Source organism: Herpailurus yagouaroundi, unplaced genomic scaffold, assembly GCF_014898765.1.
Source record: "Herpailurus yagouaroundi ecotype Mexico unplaced genomic scaffold, PumYag 182, whole genome shotgun sequence".
In the NCBI taxonomy this organism is placed as follows: Eukaryota; Metazoa; Chordata; class Mammalia; order Carnivora; family Felidae; genus Herpailurus; species Herpailurus yagouaroundi.
The window spans coordinates 51,266,905-51,282,594 of NW_024412413.1; positions in this window are offsets into that span (position 1 = coordinate 51,266,905).

Sequence of the window (15,690 nt, forward strand, 5' to 3'; positions counted from 1 at the left end):
TCTTGGAGACGCGGCTCATGCTAAGCCTCGGAATTTTCACTATAGGATACAGTTGGAGGGAGCTCTTGCAGGAGCCTGACAAAGACGAGGACAGCACCACCCAAGGCCCATTGCAGCTTCTCCGGGATGCTCACTGGTGGAGCTCGAGGTCTTTTTTCACGTGCTTGAGAAGTCACATTTGGACCCTACCTTTGTGCGACAAAAGAAGGGGAGCTGGGAGAGCAGTTAGGGGTGCCTCGGAGACAGGCGGGTGCGGGGGGGGTGGGGGAGCAGACGCTGGCGGCAGATTTCATCAGCGGAAGCGGTCTGGTGTCTGACTCAGCTCGCCGTGCAAAGCCCCCTGCCGACGCCGCCCCACCTCTCAACCTTCCCAGGAGGTGTTCTTTTGATCCGGAGACCCCCAGAGACTCCCAAATCATGCCATTTTGCCTTTGCACATGCTTCTCCTTTGGCCTGGAAAAGTCCTCATCCTCCTCTTGGGGGACCTGCTGTTTCAGAATTGCTCGAACATCACTTCCTCCATAAAGCAAGCCAGCCTGCCTCCGCTCGCCCCCCCGCCCCCCTGCACCGCACGTGGTATGGGCCGCTCTCTGCTCGCTGCTCCTAGTACATCGCAGCTAAGTCAACCCGCCCTCACCTTACTGGGCTGCAGTCACCGCTTTATGTCTCTCTCCCACTGTACCCCTGAGTCAGGCTCCTGTTGGATTCCTTTCTGCTCAGCGCACAGCGCAGCACCTGGCAGGAGGGAGTCCCCCTCCTCCGTTTAACCTGAAATAAGGGAATGTAAACGTGACTGAAGCAACCTTTGTTTGCATTTTAGTTCCGTGATTGCTTTTACAAGGGAGCCTAAATGCGATGACCTCTTAGGAAGTTTTTCATCCTGAATATTGATTGGGAGGTGAATAAATTAATTTTCAGGTGTGAAGAGCTGATTATAGTGGTATCACTGGGTGCTTTTTGGAAGAAAAAAAGTTTTTCAGGCTTCACCAAGTTAAAGAAATGGGGGATTCAGCCAAATTTAGAATAACATACGTAAAATTCCAGGTTTCATCAGAACCTAGCGTATTGTGTTTTGTTGCCTTGCCTACATTTTAAATTCCTTAGGGGAGGAGGGAATGTTTTGATTCTGTTTCCCAACAAATAAGCACAATGCTTGCTAGGTAGTTAATGCTCAGTAAATGCCTAGTTGACACGACCCACACGCGCAGTCCACATCTTGAACACCAGTGGAAAGCCCGGTACGGTGTTTGGTTAAGACACATGTAAAAAAGACATCAGCTTTTCACTCAATGCCCTAAGATACATAGTTAATTCATGAATACTAGAATAGGTGGTGTAATCCGTGCATGACTTGGGGTCCTCCCAAATCCCTGGTCGCCCAGTGACTACAACGAACGAAACGCAGCCTCAAGGGCGTTTTTCCAATGTGGAGCTTACTTATGTGCATTGTGTATTTTAGAAATTCTGTATCCGCTACTGTGCCCAAAAGCTGGCGTGATGTGAATGTGCCTCTAGTTGCACGAAAGATTCCAGCCGTGAGAACTTCCCCGGACAACCTGTTTTCTCTATTTGCGTGAGGGAGAGAGAGCAAACACAAGAATTTCTCCCGTGCGGTACTGACTTCCTTTGAGGCCCCAGAGAAGCCATTTGAACACTCTTCCTTAGTTCCTCCAGCTGTAAAATGGAACTAATAGTGACTAATAATGTATTTCACAAGGTTTAACTGTGCGCATGAAGTAGTCAGTGTCTCGCGGTGATACACCCTGAGTATGAAATATTTCTAGGATGTGAAATTCTGGTGACCCTGTTTTTTTCCTGCCTGAACATTAATGTTTTCGATCGCCTTGGTTTTGCAAATCCCCGAAGTTCATTTAAATACCCAAATCCGGGGCGCCTGGGTGGCTTGGTCGGTTAAGCGTCGGACTTCGGCTCAGGTCATGATCTCACGGTCCGTGAGTTCGAGCCCCGCATCGGGCTTTGTGCTGACAGCTCAGAGCCTGGAGCCTGTTTCATATTCTGTGTCTCCCTCTCTCTCTGCCTCTCCCCTGTTCATGCTCTGTCTCTCTCTGTCTCAAAAATAAATAAAGGTTAAAAAAAATTTTTTTTTAAATACCCAAATCCAGTAACTTGCAAGAGAGAGGGTTTAGTTCTATATTAAGAACTCCATTTCGGGGCAGAGGCCTTTCTAGAGAACAACGGCACTTACCATTGAGGTAAACAATGTGAATTCCTCGCCCAGCTGTATTGCAAGCGTGGGCAGGTCCCTAAATGTATTGGCTCCTCTGCTTTCTTTCAGGTCCTAAAGCAAAGCATCTGGGCCCCCACTTACAGGATTGCGAGAGGAAAGGGGTGACACACCGGCGAGGTGTTTTCAGCTCTGTGGTACAGGTGCCAGAGAGCGCTATTTCACAGATGCAAACGCTGAGTCTCCAGAGAAGCAAACAGGCTTGCCTTACATCATGTGACAAGTGTCGTCAGGAGTAATACTCCATGCCCTGGATCGCGACCGGGCATTTTGGCCTTATCGCTCTCTGAGGAATCAAGCGCCTACAGAGGGAGGGTTTTCTCTCCGAGAAACCATCCTTCCCACTTTGACAGGAGTCGACTTTCTTTCACCTGTTAAGCTAGTTTTAGCCTCCTGCTAAAAACGAAGCACATTTCTTTTGCTGGTCGTCTCTCTTCCGCCGCAGGAGAGGAGAGGAGGCGAGGCTGCTAGAGCTGGAGCTGAGGAAAAGAGCCTCGTTAGAACATCCCGTTGAAGACTTACTGGCTGCAGACAACACTGTTACGTGGCTTGTAGAAATCAAATAAAGTCTGGAGAGGAGGCCAGAAAGTCAAAGAAATGCTGTTAAGTCTCTAGTCCTGTAACGATGCAGAATAAGTAAAGGGAAAATATAGGGTGTAAATTGAGTTGTAATTCCAACAAAGTCAATGCAGTCAGTTGTGATGGCCAAACAACAGAGGCATAAGGGCTTAAGGACCCCAAATGTTACAGACTCTGGCTGCGACCCAAACACCCTTGCAGCTGAAATAAAAGAGTCCTGTATTCTTGCAGAGACAAAGCTTTAAAGACAAAGCAGCAGACCCTCTTGACTAAAAGGGTTTGCAATGGATATATTGCTAGGAATCTTACAGCCGCTCGGCAGAGACTGGGCAGGCTGGGGAAGCAAACAGGTTTTGTAGAACGACGGGTTTTGTGTAATGCCTACCGTGTTCTTGGCACCCAGTGGCCTCATTGGTATTCCTGTGCGTATTGGTTTGTAGAACAACAGTTCTTCCCTGGGTGGGGAAGAAAGGGACCTAGCATGATTTCTTCCAGGAGTCTCTGCGAGTTCTGTTTCTTTGGGTCTGGGCTGAAAAGCGAAGGAGAGAAAGACGAAAAAGAACAGCTGGCATTTCCGATTGCCTTTAATCCCCCAGGCCCCGTGCCAAGTATACGTACCGTATCTCATTTAACTAACACGCTAAATCCTTGAGGTTTGTAACCTACGTCTGGTAAGTAAAGAGGACCAGGGCCGGTCTAGGTGAGCGCTGGTGTAATCATTAGAAGCTGGGGCTCTGGAGCCAGACCAGCTGGATTTGAACCCCAGGTCCTCCACTTCCGAGCTGCGTGACTTTGGACAAGTAAGTTCACCGCTGTCTCGTTTACAAAGTGGTGTGAGAATAGTGCCCCCCACCACTGTGATGATTCGCCAAGTTAATAGACACAAGGCTTTAAGAAGAGTACCTGGCATGTGATAAGTACTCGACCAATGTTACTCGTTCTTATTACTGCCCAAGCTCATAAGCACCCCCATAACCGGGGTCATGGCAGAGCCACGCCCAGAACTCAGGGCTTTCTGAAGCTTGAGGTGACTTTTCCCCTAACCCTATCACTCCACCGCCTACGTAAGAAGAGAGGATGTGGCCAGAGAAGGCAGAAGCAATGTCCTGAAGCAGTTTCTAGCTGCTTCTACACTCCGCCCCCAGCCACTCTCACCACCGCTAACTGTATTTTATTTTATTTTTATTATTTCCGATTGCTGCCACTGACGGCCAACAATAAGAGGAGTACGGCAGCTCGTGTTTACTTTTGTGGTGTCTCACTGATGTTGTCTTCTAGTAGTGTGTCCCCTGTGCTGACTCCTGCCTGTCCTTGGCATGCAATGCTTCTTGCAAACAAGAGAAAAGAGAGATGGTTTTCCTGGTGTTCCTTGTGAACTCAGAACAAATAGCTTCAGGGGGGGAAAAATCATCAATTCTATTCCGTGTTTATTTATTTATTTAAAAAAAATTTTTTTTTTCAACGTTTATTTATTTTTGGGACAGAGAGAGACAGAGCATGAACGGGCGAGGGGCAGAGAGAGAGGGAGACACAGAATCGGAAACAGGCTCCAGGCTCTGAGCCATCAGCCCAGAGCCCGACGCGGGGCTCGAACTCACGGACCGTGAGATCGTGACCTGGTTGAAGTCGGACGCTTAACCGACTGCACCACCCAGGCGCCCCTCTATTCCGTGTTTAAAAGGCACGGGTGTTTAGATGTTGAAAGGGCACTGTCTGATGTGATTTCCTTGACATAACCCTTTGGACTTGGCTTCAGTTTTGACGAAACACACAGGAAAGCTCTCATCATCGGCTTGGACACTTACCGCTCCCCTCAGAGCCCTGCAAAGCTGTCTGCACAGGGAGGGGAGGACGGATTGCATTCTCTTATGCTAGCAGCTGGCGGTCCTGCTCTAGTGGCCACAAAGTCCAAGGCTTTCTCTGCAGGGTCTAGTTAGATCTCAAGTAGGATCTGGAGGTCGTGACTGTGACCAAATGAGGTGTACAACTCATGCTACCGGTTTAGAAGAAGACAACAGGGGTTAGGTTTTTTTTTTTTAATTTTTTTTTAATGTTTATTTATTTTTGAGACAGAGAGGGACAAAGTGCAAATGGGGGAGGGGCAGAGAGAGAGGGAGACACAGAATCTGAAACGGGCTCCAGGCTCTGAGCGGTCAGCACAGAGCCCGACGCGGGGCTCGAACCCACGGACCTAGAGATCACGACCTGAGCCGAAGTCGGACGCTTAACCGACCGAGCCACCCAGGCACCCCAAGGTTTTTTTATTTTAATAATGATTTTAATTTTTCAAAACTTAGAACTAGACGAAGATGTCCACATGACTGTATTCAGAGGAGGTTTGCACGTCGTAATCTGGAAAATTTGAATCAGTTTGGTCCTGCTGGCAGGCCTTTCTGATTCTCCAATAGGTGAGAAACAGCACGGTGGCAGACCAGCTGTTAAAATGGTGTAGGACGGCAGGGACCTGTCAGCAGCCGATGGGGACATCTTCCCCGGGGTCTACGGCGTCACTGTGTTCTACTGTAGGTGGCCATCGCTTTGCCACGGACTCCATACATTAGAGTCCCAGCAAAGATCTTCCCCCTCGTTGGGTGGGACACCAGGATTCAAAGATTTGAGTTATGTATTGAAGGCATTGCTGCCCCAGTGGAGCCCAGGAACTTGGCCTTTGCCAGCAGACCCAGCACTAAGAGACGCTGCAGCAGTCTCTGGGGGTATTTAGACCCCTTTGCCCACCTGCCTCCCTGGCTGCGAGTATTTACTGGAACGCACCAAGGGCTGCGCGCTGTTTTCACTTCAGAAGGAATGAGCCCACATCCGGCTGTGCCGGGGAACCCTTGTTGAAGAATTGCAGTGGCTCTAGCTCAGGGTAGGCTCGCCTCTGTTCTTGGATGGATGCGTTCATCTGCAGATTGAGCATGTGCTAGCCAACACCCAGAATCCTTTAGTCTGAACTCGGCTCAACGGAGAAATATCCCTTCTACAATACTGACACTGAATATGCCCTCGGGTAGAGCACTCACCACTTTCAGGGTTCGATACAACAGATAGTGTTCACACTGGGTCAGAAAGTCTTCAGCAAAAGATGATAGAGATATCAGGTTGATCCGCTCTTAATTCTGGGCGAATAGCCCCCTTGGTGTGGTGTTGGGTCCGGCTTCTCTTTCTGCTGGTCCTGTTATCTCCTCCACCTTGGAGCTGGGAGTATGTGTGGAATGATAGGTTAATTTTCGTGTTTTGTAGGAACGGCGATCAAAGAGTTTTGCTTGATTGTTCGAGAGAAATTGCAACTCGGCCTTAAGGGAAACAATGGAGACACCTCTGCTTTTTTCTTATGCACACTGGCCTCACTGCCAATCTTGCTGAGGAAGGGGTGGATATCTATGGTTGGAGGTGACTAGGAAAGCAACTTCTCCTCTCATCCCTTTTTTCCGAGAAGGGTGAAGAGTCACTTCATATGGCAGGCAAAATGCCTATCTGTCCCCTGGACGAGTTCACCAAAGCCCGTTCCCTGCTGGAGAATCGGGACTTGTCCCAGGTAAAACTGTCTGTAAAACATGTTGCTTCCTATCAGAGACCTCCATAAAGGGACACACTTGAGCTCAGGGACTTCTTACCTCCCCAGACCTTTGAAGAACTCATCTCTGAGTTAGATGTTGCTGATTCCCGTACCGAAAGGAAATGTTTTGAACTTGTTTTGCTTATCAGGGGGTGATACATCATGCAGCCCCTTTAGCCGTGGAAACAATGCGGTTAGTCACAGTTTCGCTTCGTTCCAGGTTTTTCACGTTAACGTGGTCTGCGTAGTAAAAGCCTTGCCAGTGAAGGGAGAGCCAGATTTGTGGCACGGCCCATAACACACGTACATTACTGAGACCACACACAGATTAAAAAGATAAAGGAATGCATTGCTTTTGAGCAATGACCCGCGTGCCAAAAATGAAGTTTCACCCACAATAGACCAGAAGAATGCAAGAGTTTGGTCTCAGGATATCAAGAGTTTCCTTTTCTGTTGTAGTCTACCTTTTAAAAGGATGGCAGGGACAACATTTTACAATTCTTTTGATTATGCTAGTTTCACAGTTTATGGCTGAAAAGGCAGTAAAGACCACCTCCCTTCCACCGGCAACCATTGCAAGGAAGCGGCAAGACAAGTCAGGGTTCAGACCTTTGGCTCTGGAACTCGACTGCCTGGCCCCCTTTCTGGATGACCCACTGTGTAACTTTGGGCCTCAGTTTCCTGTAAAACGGAAATAATCACTGTACTGTTGTGTGAATTAACTGAGGTAATACAGGTAGGGTGCTCAGCTAGACCCCAGTAAGGTTTCAGTTGTCTGCTGTGAGTACAGTAAAATCTTGCCCTAAGTCCAACGATGTGCTCCCAAAATCAAGTTGCATAAAATATGGATCAATTTACTCCAACATTATTAATATATCTTTGGTCGATCTGTACTGTTGCAAAAAGCACAGAGGAGACAAGGTAGTACAACTGACCATTCACCAAACCAAGAAGGTGGTTGAAGAGGACCCTTCTTGAATGCATCCTCTTCCAGAAAATGAAAGTTTTCTTCTATCCTTCTATCTCTCAGTCCTTTATAGAGCTGGGGTACAGTATAGTATAATCACAATATGTCTGAATTGGTGTAATGGGGCAGGGGAAACATAGAAAATGTTGCTTATTATTAGCTAGGTGTCTCGGACCTGCTTTTAGCCTTTTTAACTGACAGCTGTTGGTCCTGGAAGCACATTAGAATCACCCAAGGACCTTTAAGGACTTATTGATTCCTGGTCCCAGGACAGAAGCAGCAAAACGTAGTCACCAAGACTTCAGATCCTGTCTCCATCATTTTTAGCCTATAGGACCTTTAACAAGCTATTAGCTCTCTTTTTCCTCATCTGTGAGATGGGACTGTTGTAAGGATTCGAGATAATGCATTTAAAACTCTGAGCCTAGGGGCGCCTGGGTGGCGCAGTCGGTTAAGCGTCCGACTTCAGCCAGGTCACGATCTCGCGGTCCGTGGGTTCGAGCCCCGCGTCGGGCTCTGGGCTGATGGCTCAGAGCCTGGAGCCTGTTTCCGATTCTGTGTCTCCCTCTCTCTCTGCCCCTCCCCCGTTCATGCTCTGTCTCTCTCTGTCCCAAAAAATAAATAAACGTTGAAAAAAAATTAAAAAAAAATAAAAAAATAAAACTCTGAGCCTATATCTCGGCATGTAGTAAGTGATCAATAAATACTATTTGTTAATAACCTATTTTCTCTAAAAAATCCCAGGCTGCAGTGTCCTCTACCTCTACTGAGCTCAATTATAGAAATTTTGCCTTCAAATATGGTCTTGGGTAAGAACTGGTGAAGGTCTCTTGTTTTACAAATGAGAAAACTAAAGCACAAAAAATTGCTCAAGGCTACACAGCCCATTATTAGCGGTGTAAAACTCAAACCAAGTCTCCTCTTTGTCTGTTGCTTTTCTTCTTATTCTACAGTTCTGAATCACATGACCTCTGACGTCCCAAATTCTGGCATTGGACACCAACTCCCGATTCACATTGTCCTGGTCCCTTCTTGCCTTTACTTTATGGTGCAGCAACACCAAATTGTTACTTCCTGATACTCATGATCGCTGTTTCTCACCTAATTCCTTTGGCTCATTTGATCATTCTTGCCCAAAATTCTCTTATTGTCTTCATTTTCCACCGACTACACTAATTCCTGCTTCTGCTCATGAATGATTATTACAGCAATTGCCATCTCACTGTAAACAATAATCCAGTAAAGAAATGGGCAGAAGACATGATAGACACTTTTCCAAAGAAGACATCCACATTGATACATGAAAAGATGCTCAACATCACTCATCATCAGAGGAATACAAATCGAAACCACAATGAGGTACCTGCTCACACCTGTCAGAATGGCTAAGCTTAACAACACAGGAAACAACAGATGTTGGTAAGGATGTGAAGAAAGGGGAACCCTTTTGCACTGTTGGTGGAATGCAAAACAGTGCAGCCACTATGGAGGTTCCTAAAGAAATTGAAAATAGAACTACCCTATGAACAGCAATTGTACTACTAAGTATTTATCCAAAGGATACAAAAATGCTGATTTGAAGGGGCACATGCAGCCCAATGTTTATAGCAGCACTATCAACAGTAGCCAAATTGTGGAAAGAACCCAAATGTTCATCCGTTGAAGAATGGATAAAGAAGACATGGTATACATACAAAGGAATATTATTCAGCAATCAAAAAGAATGAAATCTTGCCATTTGCAACAATGTGTATGAAACTAGAGTGTATTATGCTAAGCAAAATAAGCCCATCAGAGAAAGACAGATATCATGTGATTTCACTCATATGTGGAATTAAGAAACACGACAGGTGAACATAGGGGAAGGAAAGGAAAAATAAGATAAAAACAGAGAGGGAGGCAAACCATAAGAGATTCTTAAATACAGAGAACAAACTGAGGGTGGCTAGAGGGGTGGTGGGTGGGAGGACTGGCTAAATGGGTGATGGGCATTAAGGAGGGCACTGGTTGGGATGAGCACTGGGTGTTATACATAGGTGATGGATCACTGGGTTCTACTCCTGAAGCCATTACTGCATTGTATGTTAACTAACTTGGATTTAAAATAAAAAAATAAAGGAAGACAATAAAATCCAGCACCCAATGGAATAAAATTCACAATATGTCAAATTCCAAAAGTAATTGCTAGAAATGCCACGAAGTGTGAAAGTGTGATGCATAACAAGAGAAATGTTTATCAATAGAAACAGATTCAGAAATGATAGAGATAGTAGACAAGGACCTTACAAATACCATTATAAAGCTCATTCTTATGCATGAAGATATAAATGAAAACACACAAAGGATGAAAGAAGAATAAAAGATACAAAAGACACCTAAATGTAACTTGTAGGGATGAAAATTTATGGGCAAAAAAATAGAATGGTTAAGATTACCAGCATATTGTATCATGCAAAAGAAAAGATCATCATGCCTGAAGACACAGTAACAGAAACTATCCAAAATGAAGCATAGAAAAATACAAAGACTAAAAATAAAACCAGAACAAATGCACACACACAAACAGAGCCTCAGTGAACTCTGGGATTATATTAAGCCATGTAATATATGTGTGATTGGAGTTCTAGAAATGTATTTCAGGGAAATGAAAACACTGTTTGAAGAAAGCAATGCCTGAAAATTATCCAAATTTTATGAAAAATATAAACCCACAGAGCCAAGAATCTCAACAAACTACAAATAGAAGTAACATAACGAAAACCACACCAAGACACATCATAATTAAATTTTAAAACCAATGCCAAGCGCAAAATTTAAATAGCAACTGGAGGAAAAAAAACATATTATGTACAGAGGAAGGAAGATAATCTCAGCAGACTTCTCATCATAAACCATGCAGGTCTAAAGACAATAGAATGCTATCTTTCAAGTGCTGAAAGAAAAACCTGCAAACTTAGAATTCTATACCCAGCAAAGATACTTTTCAAAAAATGTAGGCAATGTAGGGGGGGCAAATAAAATTTTTAAGAAAGGTTTTTTTTTGCGTAATTTTTTCCATCTCTTTTACCTATATCCATTTCCCTAAGGAAGAAATTCTATACTTCTTTATCATCCTTCATTGAGCCAAACTCAACACCTTATATAATTTAGGCAGATAAGGTAAATGAATGAAACCTGTTTACAATTAGGTCAATAGTGAAGACAGTGGTAAACTAGACCATGAATATCTCATCCAAAAGGAACATCCTTTACTAGCTTCAACTGATTGTTTCTGGAAAGAAATTGAGTACAACTCTTCCTTTATTTTAATGTTGTCAACTAGGCTCAACCCAAAACAAAAGTCCCTATATATATTTTATACCTATGGAGTATATTTGGCCTTTGGATCATCAGGATACAGCTACTGTTTTAGATATTCTTCACTTGTACTCTCATAATACTCAGTTGGTATCTCTGTTATATTTACTAAAATGTATTATATATTTTTTTGTTGATATGTATGTCTCCCCAACTAGATTAATGCTGGTTATGGGAAAGAAAGAACAATGTCTTATTTATTTTTATATCCTAAGTGATTAGTATATAGCATGGCATGGGAAGTGCTTAACATATATTTGTTTTTTTATGTTTAAAAAAATTTTAAGTTTATTTGTTTTTTGAGAGATGGAGCATGAGCAGGGGAGGGGCAGAGAGAGAGAGGGAGTCACAGAATCCAAAGCAGGCTCCAGGCTCTGAGCTGGCAGCACAGATCCTGATGTGGGGCTCGGACTCGTGAACTCCAAGATCATGACCTGAGCCGAAGTCGGACGCTTAACAGACCGAGCCACCCAGACATCCCTATTTTTTTTAATGTTTATCTTTATTTTTGAGACAGAGAGAAACATAGCATGAGTGAGGAGGGGCAGAGACAGAGGGAGACACAGACTCCAAAGCAGGCTCCAGGCTCTGAGCTGTCAGCACAGAGACCGATGTGGGGCTCAAACTTGTCAACTTTGAGATCATGACCTGAGCTGAAGTTGGATGCTCAACCGACTGAGCCACCCAGGTGCCCCAGACACCCCTATTTTTAAGAAAGACAGAGAGAGAGAGAAAGAGAGAGGGAGCAGGGGAGGGGTGGAGATAGAGGGAGACACAGAAACCAAAGCAGGCTCCAGACTCCAAACTGTCAGCACAGAATCCAACACAGGCCTCGAACTCATGAACTGCAAGATCATGACCTGAGCTGAAGTTGGACACTTAACTGACTGAGCCACCTAGGTGCCCCAACACATGCTTGTTAAATAGGAAGTCATTGTAATATATTATTTACACAAATGAGCTCATCCTATTTGCAGCTCAAACCACAGGGAAAAGGTTAAGGAGTTAAGTACTTGACTAAAATTTCAGTAAAGTACTCTGGGAATGCATCACAGTAATTTAGTTTACTTGTTTTATTCGGTTGATAAGTCCGTGCTATCCCTATGGTGGAAATGTTTGTGAGAATCACAAGTATGAGAGTTAAAGGATATGGTATTTTGGTAGCTGCAGTCTGACTTCAATGCCTTTACTTTTTTGGGGGGTGGGGAAGAAACCACAAAGCTTGTCCTTTATCTTCTTCTAATACCTACTCATACTTTTCCTAATGTAATGTCACAGAGATGCATTTGTCACTGGGCTAGTGGCTATCTAAGCACGAATGGGAATATAGGTGGGATCTCTCCTTTTATTCATCCCCAGGTTTTCTTTTTAGCCCACCTTCTGGACCCACCCAGCCCACCCTTTGACACACATACATTTCACCTTATTATGCACACTTTGGTCTCACTATTAAAAAACCAAGTTGACAATGGGCATCAGTTTTTGGAAGCTGCTCCAATGCTCCGAGCAGTAAAAATAAACTGTTGATGGCAGTCAGCGCATTGAGTTCTTATCATGTACCATGTAGATGAAAGCACGCCATTTAATGCTCACAGTAATCCTACGTGATAGTACTTGATGTCTCTTTCACAGGTAAGAAGACTGAAGCCCAAGGTTTCACAGCTCATATATTCAGAAATTAGATTTCGTGTTCTTACTTTCTATATTCTGGTTCCTCCAAGCATCAGCACATTAATGTCTGTTACAAAGGTCGTACTTCAGGTACCACTCCAGACCTACTAAGTCAGAATTTGTGTTTTAGCACTATCCCGGGCGATTCGTATGCCTATTAAGGTTTGAGAAACGCCGGTCTACATGATACCACTTTGTGTTGGGTACACACTTCCTGAGAGTGCCCATACTCTCTGTGGCTGGAAGCCCCAACACACTTCCCAATGTGTGCAACCGTTCCTTCAGGAGTGACTTCAGCAGCAAAACTTTTGCTAGTAGAATTCCATGCCATGCATACTCACCCCAATATCTCTCTCCTGTCTTCTCATCCATCGTGTTTCACTTTCCACTTTTGGACACAGCTCAAAGATGTGAACAAGGAGAGAGGGGAGGTTTGCAGAGAAATGTATGACACATGGGGCTGGCTTGTGACACTGGTACCCTAAACAACGTTTGGTCCTAACTTCTGATTGACTCTGGGGGGCCACCTGAGTCATAATTTCTCCCGATGGCTGCTTCTGTCACTGTGCAGTCAATTGGGAAGTCCTACAGATGGGAGGGCAGAGGAGCCTTCACAGGAAACACCCATCAAGCAAGAGTCTTGGCAGAAGCGGAGGCATGGAAGTGGTTATGGGTACAGAGGTACATGGATGCTAATAACTTTATTAAAGCTTATTTTTACCTTTCACAAGCAAAAGTCTAACCACTGCATACACATTTGATGGGGCCCAAGAGACTGTAGAACTGATTTATTATAGAAGTGGGCTCTCAAAATATTTCATGAGGTCAAAGTTGCTGGGTTGCCAATGAAAAATAATTTTTCTAGTTAAAGTATCTCATACACATTTGCTTTGGTATGGTACTGATGACAAAGGATGCTTTTTATGACATTCTTCTAAGGTCCATTGTGATGTTAATAAATAAATTATTTATTTCCTTCTTTTCAAGAGCTAGGGTGTCTCAAGCTTTTTGTTTGCCAGTTCTGTCTTTGGAAATCTTTTGTCTTCATCACCACCCGTCTGTGGGGGTCTGGGTTGAGCAGAATGGGCTGCTGGGGAGTGATAGGAGGAATTCTTCCCCCCCACCCCTTAGACATGTGGTTGGGGCAGAATACTGGGACAGAGGCCAAGTTTTCTACCAACAGTGTATAGCTTGAAACTGTAGTATACTCATTCATGTTGTGGTAGCTTTGTTTTCCACACGAAACGAACAGAAACATGTCATAGAAATAAGGCTGTTTTATAGAGGTAGCATGGCATAGCAGACCAGAGCGCCGTCACTGGGCACTCATCTATCTGGGTAGCGAAGGGACATTGTTCACAGGGTTCCTGCATTCACAGGATTAGAAAGTTATGGGAATAACTCTATCATAGAATCAAAGTGCTAAAAGGAGGTGCGGTGAGATCATTTCATATATTTTCTTTTTCAAAGAAGGCAGATAGCCAAATTTTTAGAGATGAGAGGCAGTGAGATATAATGAAAAGAACAAGGGTGTAGGTTGAGGCAAATGTTGGAGGTAATCTCAATTCTGTTATTTATTAACATGACTTTGAGGGAATTGTTCAACTTTGATTTTTATTTTTCTCATATTAAAAAATGAAGAAATAGGCACTTTTGTACTTTTGATCCTTAAGACATGGCCCCAAGTTGATTGTAAGAGAGTGAAACAATGGAATCAGTGGGGAGAGATCCGGTTTTTGTGTAAGTTCTGCTTTTTAGACACACTATTTGAATGATCGAAACTTTAGAATCTCACCAGTGTTCTTTAATTTTATTTTTCTTTGCAATTGAACTTACAGTCAACTTGTTTAAGTGAGACTCTGACGGAAGTTAAAAATTTATGCACAAATATTGAACTTCGTTTGGGTTGCTGTATCTATTGAAGTTATTTATTGGGGTAGCTACTGTTTGCTGTTGTTACAGAGAATCTCCGAAACTCAGGAGCTTGGTTTATTTCTTTGCTCACACAGAATCCAAAGGGGCTGATCTTGCCTGGGTAACTCTTTTCCAAGATGGGACTCAGGGGTTCTGGCATCTTCCCTGGCATCTTTGCCATCCACTAGGATGGCCCTTCCCAGGAGGCCCCTGCCGAATCCACTAAATTCAACTAGCTGATGAGCAAAGACAAAGGATGAGGAGAATCTCATGGGTCTTTTTAAAGGCCAGGCCTGTAGGTATGTACATTGCATCTGCTCACATTCCACTCGCCATAAATTGGTACAAGATCCCATCTAGATGCAAGAAAACTGAGAGATGTGGTTTTCCTGTTTGCCCAGGAGAGAAACCACATGGTTTTGTGAACCTATCACATTATCTTTGGCTGACAGCATTGCTCTCCACACTAAATTATAGCTGTCAGGCAACTACCAGGGGTCTCTCAGAAAGTTTGCTCATCAACTGATGTACAGAAGGGTGGTTTGGGGGTATAGGAAGCAGTTTATAGCTGTCCACACATGATATATGAAAGTTAAATGTATGAAAGTCGAGGAATATCTGTTTGTCTCTCTCTCAGAATTGCACGGACTTCAGAGTTGTTACAAAGAGTCAGTGAGATAGTTATGTGACAATGCCTGGCAGAGAGTTAGTATTGACCAGTGGTTCTCAGAGTGTGGCAACCGGACGAACATCAGTGACCTCACCTTGGAACTTGTCAGAAATACAAATTCTAGGGTTTTACCCTAGACCTACCGAACCAAAAACTCTAGCGGTGGGGCCAACAATCTGTGTTTTAAAAACACGGGTAACATAACATGATGCAACACATTGGGTTGTAATGGGGGTTGAGAGCTGCCAGCATAGATCTTGATTTTCTTCTTTTCCTTCAAGGAAGGGGAATATTCTTTTCTTTTCTTTTTTTTTTTTTTAATTATTAAAAAAATTTAAATCTTTATTCAAAAAAAGTTGTTTTACATTTATTTATTTTTGAGAGACAGAGAGACAGAGCACAAGTGGGGAGGGGCAGAGAGAGAGAAGGAGACAGAATCCGAAGCAGTCTCCAGGCTCCAAGCTGTCAGCACAGAGCCCAATGCGGGGCTCGAACCCATGACCCGTGAGATCATGACCTGAGCTGAAGTCGGATGCTTAACCGACTGAGCCACCCAAGCACCCCAAGGAAGGGGAATATTCTTTTCAAATAGAATAGATTCTTCCACCGTTTCCTTTAGTAAGCTTTTGCAGTGGTGAATGGGTTCCAGCTAGTCTGAAATTTCTTATATGTTGCCAAGTTTGATTCTTCTGCAGTTTAATCATATTAATTTTGGATTATCCTCATTG